Source organism: Chiloscyllium punctatum, chromosome 32 (genome assembly GCF_047496795.1).
Source record: "Chiloscyllium punctatum isolate Juve2018m chromosome 32, sChiPun1.3, whole genome shotgun sequence".
Taxonomy (NCBI): domain Eukaryota; kingdom Metazoa; phylum Chordata; class Chondrichthyes; order Orectolobiformes; family Hemiscylliidae; genus Chiloscyllium; species Chiloscyllium punctatum.
Window position 1 is genome coordinate 28,119,869 of NC_092770.1, and position 18,018 is coordinate 28,137,886.

An 18,018-nucleotide genomic window follows, 5' to 3' on the forward strand; every position below is an offset into this window, starting at 1 on the left:
CATTTTCACGCAGAGGTTGGTACGTGTATGGAATGAGCTGCCAGAGGACGTGGTGAAGGCTGGTACTATTGCAACATTTAAGAGGCATTTGGATGGGTATATGCATAGGAAGGGTTTGGAGGGATATGGGCCAGGTGCTGGCAGGTGGGACTAGATTGGGTTGGGATATCTGGTTGGCATGGACGGGTTGGATTGAAGGGTCTGTTTCCATGCTGTACATCTCTATGATTCTATGATTCTATAACTCAATGTCAACCACCCATCCCAGTCTGATCTAGTGGCATTTGATCCATGTTCGTCTAAACCCTTATATACCTACCCAGATGCCTGTTAAATGGTGTAATTGTACCAGCCTCCACCACTTCCTCTGGCAGCTTGTTCCATACATGTACCACCCTCTGCGTGAAAAAGTGACCCCTCAGGTCCTTTCTTTTTCCCCTCTCACTTAAACTCATGTCCTCTGGTTTTGGACTCCACCACCCTGGAATAAAGACTTTTCATCCTATCCATGCCCCTCATGATTTAATAAACTTCTATCAGGTCACCCCTCAGAGTCTCATCCTGGTGTTCAAATCCCTCCATGACCTCAGTCCTCCGCATCTCTGTAATGCTTCCAGCTCCTCTAGCCTCCAAATAGTTTATATTGTTTAATGTATTTACTTGTGTATTCCTACTGCTTGTGCACCATCGTCATCACTTGTGCCTTCAGCTATCTAAGCTGTGGTGTGCCCTCCCTAAAACTTCCCCCTTCACTATTTCTTTAAGATTCGGTGTAAATCTTACCTCTTTAGCCATGCACCAGCTCTGCTGTGCTCTATATTGGCAGTGCACTTTATTTTGGGTTTATGTTCATTGAAGTGCCTTCACCTTTTAAAATGTAATATAGCATCCTAGGTAAATGGAAGGTGTTTCTGTAACATTAACGATAACGATTTATGTGTGAATGCCACTCAGAAACTGAACTTATTTTGGTGACCTACTGTTCTGCACTGTAATATAAATGATATGTTCAGCCAAACCCTTTTGAAAATTTGAGAATTGGGAGGCAATCACTAGACCTATTAATCCACAGAGCAGATAATGTCCTGGGGACATGGGTTCAAATCCTCCACCGCAGCAAATAACGGAATTTGAATTCATCAAAGATCTGAAGTTAAGAGTCGAATGATAACCATGAAACTATTGTTGATGGTTGAAAGAAGAACCCATTGGTTCACCAATGACCTTTTGTGGAGGAACCTGCTGACTCCAGACCCACGACAATGTGGTTGACTTTTGACTGTCCTCAGTGCAATCAGGGATGGACAATAAATGCCGGTGTAGCTAGTGACACCCTCACAATGAATTTAAAAATCCCTCTGTAATCACATCTTCGTGTTCCAATGGCCCTGTATCTGAAACACTGGTCATGGACTCAAAATATGAATCGCTGTGAGAGTTGCCATGACAGTTAAATCCTCTCCTGGAAGCTGAGCTTTCAGGTTATGTTCAGAAATAAGATATTGCTTCTTACTTTGCTAAATCCCCAGGGAGTTAACTAAAGAACGGCATAGAGAGAGAGAGAGAGAGAGAGTTGCTTGTGCTGAGTCATGCTTTACTTTCAGCCAAACATGATAACGTGTGAGAGATTGGCCTGAAAAGATGTTTGAATATACACAGTTCACCACGTCTAATATGTTTGTGTTTTCCTTTTAAACAAGCTGAGTGACTTGTACATTTACCATTGCTCTCATTTGAACTTTTGATAATATGTGTGTTATCCCAGTTATTAAATAAGATCTACCTCACCCTGTTTCTTTGAAAGGGATGTGTGTGTTTTGATTTTGGCAAGCTAAGATATTTTCACTTGTGTTCATACGAAAGTCAACCCTTCACCAGACAGGGGTGATAACAATTTCACAGGTTGCTTTACTCAGAAGATGTACTAGAAAAGAGCAAATAGCTGGTTAATTATAATGTAGGTTGGATCAAGATAATAGCTCTTGAAGGTGTATTTTTCTATCCTGAGAAAGCATTTCTTTGGCTTATGGCAAGAAATTTCCACAAAATTTATCGAAACGCTTGCTGTGTGAATTATTCCAGTGATTAAATGTCAAACCTGGTAATATAACTTTATTTTAAGTTGATACAATTGTTATTTAAAGGACTCCAGGTTTGTATCAATTCTTATCTGCACAGTAATTGTATAGATACCTTCTGAAATTGAAGTGTAGCTATTGCCAGCAATAATTGCATTGCAGAGGAGTATCGTCTTTATTTTACAAATTGGCCATCTTATTTAAACTATTTGGTGAGCACAGTCCTAATCTATCTCTGCCAGCTTGCCTCAGTGATGCCGCTATTACCTTGGAGTTAGATAGCAATATGTTGAAATGCAACCTGAACCTAGAGCTTAATGTCTACAGGAACAGAAGACCTTGGGATTCATTGTTGAAAGTGGCACGGCATATTTAGAGAGTGGTAATGAAAGCTTAGGAGCTCAGGCCAAGAGTACATAAGCAAAGAGGATATGCTACAGCTTGACTCTAGTTAGACCCAGGCTAAAGTCTAGCTTCCAGCATAGATAATCACATGATCTGAAGGATGCAAGGGTCCTTGATAGGGCACAGAGCAGATTGACCAGATTTTAGTTATGATCCTCCATCTCTAGAACCAAAGTTGAGTGGTCAGAGGAAAGGCAGTGGGTGGGAGCTCTGATGTGACTGTAAAGCATACAGGGTGTCTTGGGTTTGGAATTTGGAATGGATGTTCAGCTCTGTTTTACATTTTGATTTCTCTCGCTGCTATTTGGGTGACTTTGCTGTACACAGATTGGTAGCCAGATTTTCTGACTTAACAACGATGACTTTATTATTGCCTGTAAAATTCATTGGCTATGGAGCACTTTTTGGGGGTGACAGGGAATACTTAGGATCTGAAAGGTACCAAATGAACGTGAATGCTTTCTGAATTTAATGAAGTGGTTTCTGGCAACTCTGTGTCCCAATGTTTAAAATTTGAACGTGCACAAAAAAAAACCTTTTGGGAGGTCAGGGAAATTTTGTCATTGAGTTTTCTCTTGTTGCTTTCCTGAACACACTGGTTTGAGCTCCTACAGTATAGTTCCACGGCTGTTGGATACGCTTGATGCTTCTCCATGTGTGTTTTGTCAACATGTGATTGATTTATTGTTGTCACGTACCAAGATACAGTGAAAAGTGTTGATTTGCTGCTGTACAAGCAGATCTTGTCATGCAAAATGTATCAGATTAACAGAACAGAGTGCATAATACAGTGTTACAGCGTAGAAAAGGTGCAGAGAGAGAGAAAAATCAGAATTAATATTTGAGGTTCATTCAGAAGTCTGGTAACACTGCAGAAGAAGCTGTTCTTGAATCTATTTGCACATGTGTTCAAACTTTTATATCCTCTGCCCAACGGAAGAGCGTATAACTGGGATAGGAGGGATCTTTGATGTTGGCTGCTTTTCCTCGGCAGTGGGAAGTTTAAACGGAGTCAATGGATGGAAGGCTGGTTTGGATGATGGACTGCGCTGTGTTCATGACTTTCTGTAGTTTCTTAATGGTCTTGGGAAAAGCAGTTTCCATACCAAGCTGTGATGTATCCAGGGTAGCACAGTGGCTCAGCGGTTAGCGCTGCTGCCTCACAGCGCCAGGGACCTGGGTTTGATTCCAGCCTCTGATGACTGTGTGCAAACTCCACACAGACATTCTCCCTGTGCTCCGGGTGCTCCGGTTTCCTCCCACAATCCAAACATGTGCAGGTCTGGTGAATTGGCCATGCTAAATCGCCCACAGCATTAGGTGCATTAGTCAAGGGTAAATATAGGGTAGGGGAAGGGGTCTTAGTAAGTTACTGTTTGGAGGGTTGGTGTGGACTTGTTGGGCCAAAGGGCCTGTTTCCATACTGGAGGTAATCTAATCTAATCATATAATGCTTTCTATGTGCATTGATTTAAAAATTGGTCATTGTGTCATTAACCTCCTGAGGAAAACAGGTTGTGACTAATGTCACCTGGACCGTCTCAGAACTCAAATTCACCTGGACCGTCTCAGAACCCGACCTCAAATTCACCTGGACTGTCTCAGATCGTGCTCCCACGAGGAGGTTGAACAGTTCATCCACTTTACCAACACTTGCCACCCCGACTTCAAATTCACCTGGACCGTCCCAGACTCCTCCCTCCCCTTCCTAGACCTTTCCATTTCCATCTCGGGTGACCGAACCGACACGGACATTTACGATAAACCGACCGATTCCCACAGCTACCTAGACTACATCTCCTCCCACCCTGCCCCCTGTAAAAACGCCATCCCATATTCCCAATTCCTTCGACTCCGCCACATCTGCTCCCAGGAGGACCAGTTCCAAAACCGTACCACCCAGATGGCCTCCTTCTTCAAGGACTGCAATTTCCCCCTAGACATAGTCGACGATGCCCTCCACCGCATCTCTTCCACTTCCCGCTCCTCTGCCCTTGAGCCCCGCCCCTCCAATCGCCACCAGGACAGAACCCCACTGGTCGTCACCTACCACCCCACCAACCTCCATGTCCAACGTATCATCTGCCGTCATTTCCACTACCTCCAAACGGACCCCACCACCAGGGACATATTTCCCTCCCCTCCCCTATCAGCGTTCCAAAAAGACCACTCCCTCCGTGACTCCCTCGTCAGGTCCACACCCCCCCCAACCCAACCTCCACTCCCGGCACCTTCCCCTGCGACTGCAAGAAATGCAAAACTTGCGCCCACATCTCCCCCCTTACCTCCCTCCAAGGCCCCAAGGGACACTTCCATATCCGTCACAAATTCACCTGCACCTCCACACACATCATCTATTGCATCCGCTGCACCCGATGTGGCCTCCTCTATATTGGGGAGACAGGCCGCCTACTTGCGGAACGTTTCAGAGAACACCTCTGGGACACCCGGACCAACCAACCCAACCACCCCGTAGCCCAACACTTCAACTCCCCCTCCCACTCCACCAAGGATATGCAGGTCCTTGGACTCCTCCATCGCCAGACCATAGCAACACGACAGTTGGAGGAAGAGCGGCTCATCTTCCGCCTAGGAACCCTCCAACCACAAGGGATGAACTCAGATTTCTCCAGTTTCCTCATTTCCCCTCCCCCCACCTTGTCTCAGTCAAATCCCTCAAACTCAGCACCACCTTCCTAACCTGCAATCTTCTTCCTGACCTCTCCGCCCCCACCCCCACTCCGGCCTATCACCTTCACCTTGACCTCCCTCCACCTATCGCATTCCCAATGCCCCTCCCCAAGTCCCTCCTCCCTACCTTTTATCTTAGCCTGCTGGACACACTTTCCTCATTCCTGAAGAAGGGCTGATACCCGAAACATCGATTCTCCTGTTCCTTGGATGCTGCCTGACCTGCTGCACTTTTCCAGCAACACATTTTTGGCTGTGACTAATGTCAGCCTAGTTAACCCAAGGGAGGGGGTTGCTTTGCTTAGTTGGCTGGACAGCTAGTTTGTCAGACAGAATGATGCCAACGGCAAGGTTTCAATTCCTACACTAGCTGTCATAAAGGATTCTCCTTCTCAACATCTCCCCTCACCTGAGGCATGGTGATCCTCCTGTTAAACCACCATGAGTTGTCTTTATCTAATGAGGAGAGCAGCCATATGGTCTGGCAGGGCTATGGTGTCTTGACTTAACAAGTTAAGAAGCTAGAGCCTGGTCCATTTCTTCCATCACACATATTTACATTGAGTACTGATCGAGGGAGGAAACTCCAGTCAATTCTCAGTTCACAGACATGAAGGCAGTCTGTCGTACTGCTTAAAAGAGAAAAAAGCAACACTCTCTTTACATCTGACAACCTGTAGGGGTCAGTGGTAGGAATTACATCTACACCATGAATGTGGGATTAAATCCCATGCCCTTTTTATTTGCTGTTATGGTCTAATGCTTTACTTGTTAATTATGTGATATAATTGGTGTCTCTGCAACATTGTTTGAGTGTCATTGCAATTGTCTTTAATCTTATCATCATCAGTACCAAGCCTATTTTGTCAAGCATAGAAAAAAAATAGGCTATAATTTCTGACTTCCAGGTCGCAGCAGCTGACATGACAAATGACGCATTAATAACTCGCAGATAATGCTCAATCAGTAGCAAACTTAAACATGCTGTACATCCTATCTTGGGTGGGCATTACTTGCAATAATGAATGTTGTAATGTTTGCTGGAGATAGCTACAGCAGGTTGAAGAGAAGTACATATTATCTACGCAGCATGTTCTCTTATTCCCATGGCCTATTTTAGGTAAGAATCTAATTTGAACTTGTACTTAAGTGCATGTCAGTCTATATAGTCTTTCAAAGTGATATGGAGAAGATTTCAACTGGAAATATATTGGTGCATAGTTTGCAGTTCAAAATAAATTCAGCCGTTCACCAAAGGAAATATCTTTCGGGTTTTTTTTATACGTAAGAGACAGAGGTTTCAGTGTCTCATCTTTAACTTGAAGGTTCAAGTCTGAAAGTTGCACTATCATGTTCAGTTTAAAAGTCCAATTTCACATATTAAAAACAGGGTCAGGGTTAGCCAGAGACTTTTCCCCAGGGCAGGATTGACTGGTATGAGAAGTCATAGTTTGAAGATATTAGGAGGAAGGTATAAAAGAGACGTCAGAGGTAGGTTTTTTGCACAGAGAGCTGTGAATGCATGGAATGCGTTACCAGTGGTGGTGGTGGAAGCAGAGTCATTGGGGACATTTAAGTGACTGCTGGACATGCACATGGATAGCAGTGAGTTGAGGGGTGTGTAGGTTGTTACTATCTTTTACATTAGGATTAACCTTGGCACAATATCGTGGGCCTAAGGGCCTGTTCTGTGCGGTACTTTTCTATGTTCTATGTCTGTATTATGAGACTTGAAAACACAGACGACGCAAACATGATGAAGCAAGGATTCTTTATTCCACTGGCATCAGGTTATTACAAACAAGAAGGGAAGAGGTTGAAAAGGGAAGTGTTTCTTCTCATGAGCCCTCCTTCCCACAAAGATACCATTTTTTTTCTCGAGAGGGTCTATTCAACTGTCGCAGTACCCCCCCCCCCCCACTCACTATCACCACCTGCTGGTGGAAGTCTTGGCACAATTGCTCACCATTGATTAGAGCCAAAAAAAAGCTGCAGGCACTAGAATCAAAAGTAGACAAACAGGAGGTTGGAAGAACACAGCTTAGAAGGGTTAATACTCAAAATGTTGACTTCTCCACCTCCTGACTCTGCCTGGCTTGCTGTGTTCCTTCAGCCTCCTGTTTGTCTGCTGCTCACCATTGCTGCCTGCTGTTGGAGGTCCTGTTACATTGGATTGGACATCCTAGAAATTCCCTGCCCAACACAGGCATTAAACCCCTGCATTAGGCTGCTAGCCAATTAAAACAGAGGTAATTACACTGTACTCAATAAAATTAATTGGCTGTGGAGCACTTTGAGCACAAATTTTTGGGATTTGTAATTCATTAAGTGAATGCAAATGTTTTCTTCCTTTCTTATTATTTCTGGGAACATTGTTTCCCAATCTGAGTGCCACTTTACGTAACCAAAGCAGACAGTGGGTCTGCCTGCAGTCCAATCAACTCCTTTTGAGCATGGGAGTTGGGAGGTCAAGTTGCGGTTGTACAGGACATTGGTTCACCGCTTTTGGAATATTGTGTTCAATTCTGGTCTCCCTCCTAGTGGATGGATGTTTTGAAACTTGAAAGGGCTCAGAAAAGATTTAGAAAAGTACAGCACAGAACAGGCCCTTTAGCCCACGATGCCACGGATTAATCCTAATGTAAAATATAGTAATTTAACCTATGCACCCCTCAATTCACTGCTGTCCACGTGCATGTCGCGTAAATGTCCCTAATGACTCTGCTTCCACCACCACAGCTGGCAATGCATTCCATGCATTCACAACTCTCTGCATAAAAAGTCTTCCTCTGAGTTCTCCTATATATCTTTCTCCTAATATCTTAAAACTATGACCCCTCGTGCCAGTCAATCCTGCCCTGGGGAAAAGTCTCTGGCTATTGACTCTATCCATTCCTCTCTTTATCTTGTATACCTCGATCAGGTATACAAGAGAGAAAAGTCTGAGGTTAGTCAACCTTTCTTCATAAGGCAAGCCCTCCAGTCCAGGCAGCATCCTGGTAAACCTTCTTTGCACCCTCACCAAAGCCTCTGTATCTTTCCTATAGTAGGGCAACCAGAACTGTACACAATATTCCAAGTGTGGTCTCACGAGGGACTTGTACAGCTGTAGCAAAATCTTGCAGCTCTTAAACTCTATCTCCCTGTTAATGAAAGCCAAAATACCATATGTTTTCTTAACAACCCTATCCACTTGGGTGGCAACTTTGAGGGATCTATGTACTCGAACACCAAAATCCCTCTGATCCTGCACACTGGCAAGAATCCTGTCTTTAATCCTATATTCAGCATTCAAGGTTGACCTTCCAAAATGCATCACTTCGCATTTATCCAGGTTGAACTCCATTTGCCATTTCTCAGCCCAGCTCTGCATCCTGTCTATGTTGCGCTGCAGCCTGCATATCCCTCAATACTGTCAACGGCACTTCCAACCTGTTGCGTCATCTGCAAATTTACTAACCCATCTCTAATCTCTTCATCCAAGTCATTTATAAAAACTACAAAGAGCAGAGGCCCATGAACAGATCTCTGCGGGACCCCACTCAACACTGTCCTCCAGGCGGAATACTTTCCATCTACAACCACTCTCTGCCTTCTGTCAGCCAACCAATTCTGAATCCAGATAGCCAAATCTCCCTGTATCCCATACTTCATGACTTTATGAATGAGCTTACCACGGGGATCTATATCAAATGCCTTGCTGAAACCCATATGCACCACATCCACTGCTCGACCTTCGACCTGTCATGCCACCTCCTCAAAGAACTCAGTAAGATTTGTGAGGCATGTCCTGCCCCTCACAAAGCCATGCTGACTGCCTTTAATCACACTATGCTTTTCCAAATAGTCATGAATACTATCCTTTATCAATCTTAATGTTTGCCACAACTTCCAGCACATCAACACCATCAATCTTGATCTGGTCAAGCCTGTATCCCAGCTCCTCAAAGTTCTCATTCACAACAAGGTCCCTTTCCTTGGTGAAAACCGGAGCAAAAACTCATTTAGGGCTTCCCCTATCTGCCCAGACTCCACGCACAATAACCCTATGCTATCCCTGACTGGCTCTACCTTCTCCCTGATCATTCTCTTATTCCTCTCGCATGAGTAAAATACCTTTGGGTTCTTCCTAATCCTTCTTTCCAAGCCTTTCTCGTGCTCCCTCCTGGCTCTCCTCAGTCCATTTCTGAGCTCCTTTCTAGCAAGCCTGTAATCCTGTAAAGTTGTGCTAGATCCTTGCTCTCTCTAATTTACATAAGCTGCCTTCTTCCTTTTGATGAGTAGCTCCTCTGTTCTTGTCATCCAAGGCTCCTTAATCTTACCCCTTCTTACCTGTCTCAGAGGAACAAATTTGTGCATCACTCACAACAACTGCTCCTTAAACAGTCTCCACGTGTCTAGTGTGCCCTTTACAAAGATGTTGCCAGAGTTGGAGGATTTGAGCTATCGGGAGAGGCTGATCTCCCTGGACCGTCAGTGGCTGAGGGGTGACCTTATAGAAGTTTATTAAATCATGAGGGGCACGGATAGGGTAAATGGACAAGGCTTTTCCCTGAGAATGGGGGAGTCCACAAGTAGAGGGCATAGGTTTAGGATGTGAGGAGAAGGATTTAAAAGGGACTTGAGGGGCAACTGTTTCACACAGATGGTGCATGTATGGAAGTGGTGGAGGCTGGTAAAATTGCAACATTTAAAAGGCATCTGGATGGGTATGTAAATAGGAAGGGTTTGAAGGGCTGGCAAATGGGACTAGGTTAATTTGGGATATCTGGTCAGCGTGGACGAGTTGGATTGAAGGGTCTGTTTCCGTGCTGTGCATCTCTATGACTCAAAAACTGCTGGAGACATACAGTTAGTCGTTAAAATTGTGAGAGTGTTCTTTCTGGTCACAAGTTAGAACAGTGGGCCATTACTGGCCATGCCAACCAGGTGGTGAATCATTGGTTTGGTTTTTCATCATGTTTCTGTGTGATGGTGCTGAAACATTACAGTCAAAGATTTGTCATCGTGTTGCTCTCTGTGCCCTTCCAGGTGACTGACTGCAGGCATTGGGAAGGTCTAGGAGGTCACCTTCAGGCTCCAAGGAACTTGGGAGTTTTGACTAATTGGTAGTGAGGTAGAATGCTTACATTTAAATTTGTGGGGAGAAAATATCAATTATAAAGATTGGGGCATACTCATAGAAGCTGAAACTTGATACAAATGATTTTTTGAAATTGTATTATATTGTGGAAGTTTGAATTAAAATGGAAAGCATTGATAGTACAAAAATGTATAATTTGCTTCCAGAGCCCTAGAGGTTTTCTTGAAGTAGTTGTGATATAATACGTGGATAAAACCCCAGTCGCACCTTGTTAGCAATATGTCTTTTCAAGAGTTTGTACCAGAGAGATTATAAAGTAGAAAAGCTTTCAGCAGTTCAGCGACTTGTACCGAATTGTCACCTATGCGGGCTTCAGCAATGTAGCTGATATGATCAAAGAATCACCGAGAGTCAGTTCTTGACTTCCATATTTAGCTCTACAAGTGGGAACAGCAAAGCTACTGTAGGTTTCATTTGGTAATTACAGTAAAGACTGAGAGTTTCACCACCATTACAGCTACAAACTCCAAGCTAATATTTCTTCTGACTGCTGTATACCAAATACAATATACATGTGAATTGCAAAGTGCTTTTCTACTTTTATCAAAAGTGGTGCATCTCTGGCTGATTTTTTTTAAACTGATCAAGATTTTTGGCTGAAGAGTAGTGGGTAGAGAGTGACTGCCTGCAAACGTTCTAAACTTTATTTTGAAAGATGTTTGCATTGACAAAGAGCCAACTTTCCATGGACAAAATTGAACAATTGGCACATGGACGTGAGGCAATGCTGTCCTTGGCTGGTGGGGAGGGGAGGGGGGTGGTTGTGCTGTTTGCAGCGCAACATGACCTTTGTCATGATTTTAAAACTATTTGCTTCCCAGAGGTACCAATTGTTTTGCTGAAGGATAACTGCAGCCAAACTGAAAACATTGCATCTCAAAATGTTTGTTGCTCAAATCCATGAATCAACAATGACCACTGGATGGATCCAGTTTGTCCCAAGCAAATGTGCACCAAAATAGACACACACACACACCTCAGTAATACATCATTCCCTGAGAGAGGGAGACAAAAATCCAAAGAAAAATCCCAGTCAACTAACGGTGGGAGGAAATTTCTTTCTGACCCCAGTTAAAAGAAAGTCACTAATGTACAGAGATGGCTCGATGCTGGTTAATGTCCTGCAATACCTAGATTTTCTACAAGATGTTCTGCCTAGTAACTGGTCTGGCTCTCACTTAAAGGAATTCTACGAATGAGATTTCACCATTTCAACTGGTATCATATGCTGGGAAATCAGGAAATTAACCAATTCCAAACACTGCATTGGACAAGTTTCAGTCTAGCCTTCTATGACTTGATATTGTAATTCCTCTCTGACCTCCCAACCCTCAGGTCCTCTCCATTCGATTTGTTTGGAAGGAACAGTCTGCACAGTGGTCTGATTTGCTTCAGTTTACAGTTACAGGCACCAGATATAGACATGATCAAACTAATAGATATTTCTCCTTATTTACAATGTTTCACTCTTAGCAGTTGTTCATCTATTAACTATTTTGACTTCACTACCTCTTCTGACCTCAAAGAAAAGTCTATAACATCACCAATGTTGCTTCTTTTTATAGCTAGCTCTTAACTCCATTAACAACCCAAATAGCAATAGATTCAGGAGCAAATTACTGCAGATGCTGGAATCTATACTGAAAACAACAATTACTGGAGGTCACAGCATGTCAGCCAGCATCCATTGACAGAGAGCGAGTAAACGTTTCAACTCTAGATGACTCTTCATCTGAGCTGATGAGAAGTGTGGAGGGGGACAGCCTTCATGCTTTATTTATATATAAATGCTGCCCCCCTCCACACTTTGCGTCAGCTCTGGTCAGAGTCATCTAGACTCAAAATGTTAGATTGCTCTCCATGGATGCTGTCTGAGCTGCTGTGATCTCCAGCATTTGTTCTTTGCAATAGATTCAGTTTTATAACTTTGAACTCTGCTCACATAGAGTTAGGAGGAAGGACTCTTCCTTTCTCACTCATCCCTGTTGAGGGTACAAAAGTAAACTCAGTGTCTGTTCAGGGTGTTCTCTCACTTCTCTGCTTTCTAATTTCTGCTGTTATTGCCTCAAACTTATGTCATTGCTTTATTAATAATGCTATGACTAGCATTTTCTTTAGTTCCTTACCATTATGCTGTAATGTGCACTCCTCTCACTCTCTCCTTTTTGGCACTTCTTCATCGCTGAAGATTGCAGGAGGCTTGTACTCGTTTTGGGGCAGGTGGTGGTGCCGCCGTCAATTAAAAAACCCACCTGGTTCACTAACATCCTTTTTGGGAAGGAAATCTGACATCCTTACCTGGCCTGGCCTATATGTGACTCCAGACCAGCAGCAATATGGTTCACTCTTAACTATCCTCTGGGCAATTAGGGACGGGCAATAAATGCTGACCCAATCAGCAATGTTCATATCCCATTAACAAATGAAAGAAAACGAATTGGCTACAGGCCCATTGGTCGCTAGCTAGACTTATCTATAACCATCAGATACTTCCACAGTTGAAGCAGGTAAAGGAATAGTCATACTTCTCCTTGTCTACCATGTTGGCTGTTTACTCAGTCTCCATGGCCTCTGGAGTGTTCCTGATTTGCTATCTCCAGGCACAATACTATCTTAGGCAACTGTCCATTTGGGTAATGTGGCCTGACTCAACACAGTTGGCTGTGCAGGAAGAGTGTCTTGCTGCTGGTGATGTTGGCCATTTCCAGTGTTTGTGATGTGATCCCTTCAGGAAACCATGAGCATGTTGGGGAGACAGATTTGGTGGAAGAGCTTTTGAAAGTGTACACCTCATTGGTACAGACCCCATGTCTCAGCACTTTTTGCAAAAAGGTGATGAGGTGGTCTACGCTGAGCTTGATCTGTGTTCTGAGACTGTGATTGCTTGACACTCATTTGTAGGGTTTTGCAAATACTCAGTTTGCTTTAGGATGCCTATTGTTCACTTTCTTTGTCTTTGGTGGCATCAAACAAGATGCCATTCCACAGATGGATAAATCACTTGACAGCATTTAGCCCAGTTCCCGTGATGTCAATGCTTGATGGCTTATATCCTTTTGTTGGAGTGCAGGACTTTACTGTTTCATTAGATTGACTTTTAGCCTGAAGTGTTGTGTGGCTTTAGAAACACATGTTGTACAGTGCAGGTCTGACGGCCTGTGAGCCAGGAGAGTGCAACCATCAGTGAAAACATGTTTTACCGATGAGTGGTGCCTTTGTTTTTCTCTGAGGTTGAAAAGGCCCCCTTCATTCTGGAAGCCAACGCGAACTCCCTCCTTAAGGTCTCTTGTTACCTGCTGCAGTGCCATTCTGAAGTAGCAGCACGGTGGCTCAGTGGTTAGCACTCCCTGCATCTAGTCTGTCCAGCCCTGTTCCAATTTTCTACAATTCAATCCAATCCTTTTTTCATTCTTCTAAACCTTAGTGAACACAGACACTGGTAAGTCAGTGTTTCAACAAGAGTAAGTGTGAGGTTAGGGAGACAGGGTGGGGCGGGGGGAGCTGAGTCTGGGTGGGATTCTCTTCCGAGTGTGTGTGGAGTGGCACAGTGGCTCAGTGGTTAGCACTGCTGCCTCACAGCACCAGGGACTCAGGTTCGATTTCAACATTGGACGACTGACTGTGTGGAGTTTGCACATTCTCCTCGTCTGCGTGGGTTTCCTCCGGGTGCTCTCGTTTCTTCCCAGCCCAAAGATGTGCAGGCCAGGTAAATTGGCCATACTAAATTGCCCATTCTGTTAGGTGCATTAGTCAGAGGGGAAATGGGTGGGTTAATCTTCGGAGGTTCGGTGTGGACTTGTTGAGCCGAAGGGCCTGTTTCCACTCTGTAGGGAACCTAATCTAATCTAAAATAAGTCAGGACCAGCACACACCCTTGCTGCGTGCTATTGGAGATTCAGAGCCAGTTCGATTGGTGACTGATGTGCATGACTTGCCCAAACTGGGTTTCATGAAATAAACACAAAGTGCTGGAGAAACTCTGGCAGCATCTGTAAAGAGAAAAACAGAATTAACATTGGAGTCCAATGTCACTCTTCAGTTCTGAAGAAGGTTCATATCACACTCAAAATGTTAACTCTCTTTCTCCCTCTCTACAGCTGCTGCCCGACCTGCTGCGTTTCTCCAGCCCTTTCTGTTTTTATTTCCGATTTCCAGCGAAGGCAGCATTTTGCTTTTATTTGACTGTGTACTTGTTTCATGAAACTGTTTCCTATTGACAGGAGCCGGACTGGGCTTCCAGATTTTTGAAGAAGTTTCCAAAAGTCCATATCTGCTTAACGCGATGAGATCTACAACGGAGATGTTTTGGTCTTGTTTCACTCATGACGCCTTTTCTTGGGCTTTACCGAAGTGCATGTACCATGTCAGTTGTGCCTGTGTTTGCCCTGAAACCACACTTGTTCTCTGGGAGGTTTCCTTTGCGATGATAAGCACAAGTATTTTTAGACATAATCTAACCAGGTTCTCCCCAACAATACAAAGGCGGCTGACCCCACTACTGTTGGAGCAATCTGACCTTTCTCCTCAGTTTAGTGAGAGGGTGATGGTACCAGCATCTCTCCGATCCAATGGAATGCTGACCTCTTCAGCAAAAGTTCATGGTACTTATGTGGGGAAGGATCACCACCACCCTTCATGGTGGAATCTTGTCCTATTGACTCCAGGAGTCATTGCTGTTTTATCTGGTTGATAGTGGTCACCAACTCCTCCTGGGCTCTCAACCAGTTTGATTTTGATTGAAAAAAAAGCTGCAGATGTTGGAATCCAAACTATTCAAAACAGGCGGCTGGAAGAGCATAGCAAGCCAGGCAGCATCAGGAGATGGAGAAGTCAACGTTTCAGGCATAACCCAAGGGTCATACCCAAAATGTTGACTTCTCCACCTCTTGGTGCTGCCTGGCTTGCTGTGTTCTTCCAGCCTCCTGCCTGTCTACCTTTGCAATCCAGCATCTGCAGTTCTTTTATCTCCAGGCTAGTATTTATTGTCCATTCCAGAGAGTCAAGCACGTTGCTGTGGGTTTGGAGTCACATGTAGGCCAGACCAGGTGAGGAAAGCAGCTTCCTTCCTTTAAAAGACTGTAGTGAACCAGATGGGTTTTTCTAATAATCAACAATGGTCTGTTCGTGGTCATCTTCCGACACTAAATTCCAGATATTGTGTTGAATACAAATTCCACCATCTGCCATGGCAGGATTCAAACCCTGGTCGCCAAAACATTACCTGGGTCTGTGGATCAACAGTGTAGTGATAATACCACTCCTCTCCCACACATAATTTCTTTTTGATGACCTGTGATCGATGGCACTGTCATTGAAGAGTTCTTGGCATTGACAAATCTTTCAAAGTTACCTGACCAATGGTCCAGGGATGACCCCTTTTCAATGCTCGGTTGAAGTGAGTTTGGAAGTTAATATTTGGCTATGTTAGGAGATTCTGATTGACCGCATTTGTTTTGGCCCCTATTAAAGATCCTTGTAAATTCCAGAGCAAGCAGTGCCATCCTTTAAGAAAACTGCTTGGGTATTTGGGAGGTTCCTGTGGGAGGCAGTGTTCTTCCCCACATTCCTGATGAAGGGCTTACGCCCAAAATGTCGATTCTCCTGCTCCTTGGATGCTACCTGACCTGCTGTGCTTTTCCAGCCCCACACTTTTTGACTCTTAACTTTTGACTCTTAACATGGGGTAGTATAGTGGCTCAGTGGTTAGCATTGCTGCCTCACAGTGCCAGGGACCCAGGTTTGATTCTACCCTCAGGTGACTGTCTGTCTGTGTGGAGTTTGCACATTTTCCCTGTGTCTGCATGGGGGTGCTCCAGTTTCCTCCCACAGTCCAAAGATGTGCAGGTTAGTTGGATTGGCCATGCTGAATTGCCCGTAGTGTTAGATGCACTAGTCAAAGGGAAATGGGTCTGGGTGGGTTGCTGTTCGGAGGGTCGGTGTGGACTTGTGGGGCTGAAGGGCCTGTTTCCACACTGTAGGGAGTCTAATCTAATCTAAGGGTCATTAGGGACAAGCAATAAACACTGTACTCATCCTGTGAATGAATTTTAAATATTTATCAATGCCCAAAGCATTGAAATCCAAACCCAACGCATTCTCTCTCTCTCTCATTTTTCTCCCAGATCATAAATGCTGTAGAGCACTGTGCCGTGTCTCATTTTTCCTGCAGTCTCAGCTGTTTAAAACCCAAATACACTTTCAATTAATACGTAGAATCATAGAATCCCAACAGTGTGAAAAGAGTCCACATTGGCCCTCTGAAGAGCATTCTACCCAGATCCACCCCCATCCCTGGTAACCCTGCATTTACCCATGGCTAACCCACCTAATCTGGTACATCTTTGGACTGTGGGAGGAAACTCTCGCAGATGCAGGGAGAATGTGCAAACTCCACACAGACAGTCGCCTGAGGGTGGAATCGAACCTGAGTCCCTGGTGTGGTGCGGCAGCAGTGTTAACTACTAAGCCACCACATTGATTTTGATATCAAGCCCGAAATTATCTAGTGGTTGTTGTTTTTAAACCTGGTGGTGTTTTGTGTCTTTGAACATATAAACGTAGAAGGAAAGCTTAAAGTGAAAAATAACTTCTGGGAACATTCTGCTAAAAATCAGTATTTGCTCAGACAATAAAAAGCATGACAATCAGATCATTCTTGTTATTGTGTAGTATTAATGTCCAGAGGATGCTTTGTTTTTCAATGAGACCTACTTTGGAAGGATGGTGTAGAATGTTGCTGTGCTGCCAGATTGATAGGTGAACTAGGGCCTGGGTTAATCTTGATTTTGGATAAGATACTGCTCTTTCGTGTCACTGACGTAAGTAGGCTTTAAATGGAAGCGTTGGGTTTGGTACATTTGATGATTGGCTCTTTTAGTTTACTCCCCTCTTTTTTTATTCATCCGCTCACCTGTCCATCTGATGCAATCAGCCAATGGTCCGATGTACAACAGTACAAAAGTTGCTTTTCAGAGTTAAGCAATAATTTGAGTGAGAGTTTTGACACAGGGATCAAGGTAATAATTTATGTAATTGAATGAATTTATAAACTCCTATATTTCTGTTCACTTACATATTTAAACATTTTAGCTGTTATGCTTTTTTTATTTCAACAAGATTATGGAATTGCAATAGAATTGATTTTCTGAGATGTGTGCAGTCACTGTTACAGCTAGGATTGCTGAATCCATTTTATCAAAGAAATGACATTGAATACTGGTCAATTTCTTTCTGATGGCACTTTGAAAAATGTTGAGTTGATTTATAATTGTCAGATATACCTAGGTACAGTGAAAAGCTTTGTTTTGCGTGCAGTACAGGCAGATCATACCATACAAAGTATATTAGGGTAATAGAACATAATGAGGAATATAATGTTACTGCTGCAGAGAAGGTGCACCGAAAGCGTGATCAACATTAACTTGGAAATTTGAGATTCCATTTATCATCCTGTATTACAGTAATTTTAGAAATTAATGTTCAGTCAGCGATTGATTAAGCTACACTGCAGAACAATACTTTTGTTGGTTTTTCTCATTCTGCCAAACAATCATGAACTCTGAAATATTACCAAATGAGGTTTCTTTATTCGATAATGCAGGAAAAAAATGCAAATAATGGAAGTGGAGAATGTGATGTCACATTATCTTGAGCTGTGTCAGTAATTTATGTTGAAAAGTATTCCAAAATAATGTATTTTGA

The 18,018-nt window shown here is 43.6% G+C and overlaps 1 protein-coding gene across 9 annotated transcripts in view; it reads left to right on the forward strand.

The window, feature by feature from the left end:
• LOC140458002 (sodium-coupled neutral amino acid transporter 4-like) overlaps positions 1-18,018 on the forward strand; it is a 110,716-nt gene that overhangs the window by 34,141 nt on the left and 58,557 nt on the right. Inside the window, exon 1 of one of the 9 annotated variants that reach the window (XM_072551941.1) lies at positions 6,279-6,294. The exons of 7 other annotated variants lie outside the window; for them this stretch is intronic. The gene's annotated coding sequence lies outside the window, so the exon portion shown is untranslated. Of the gene's footprint in view, positions 1-6,278; positions 6,295-17,317; positions 17,334-18,018 lie in introns of those variants that run through there. One more of the 9 variants, XM_072551942.1, reaches the window with a different exon arrangement.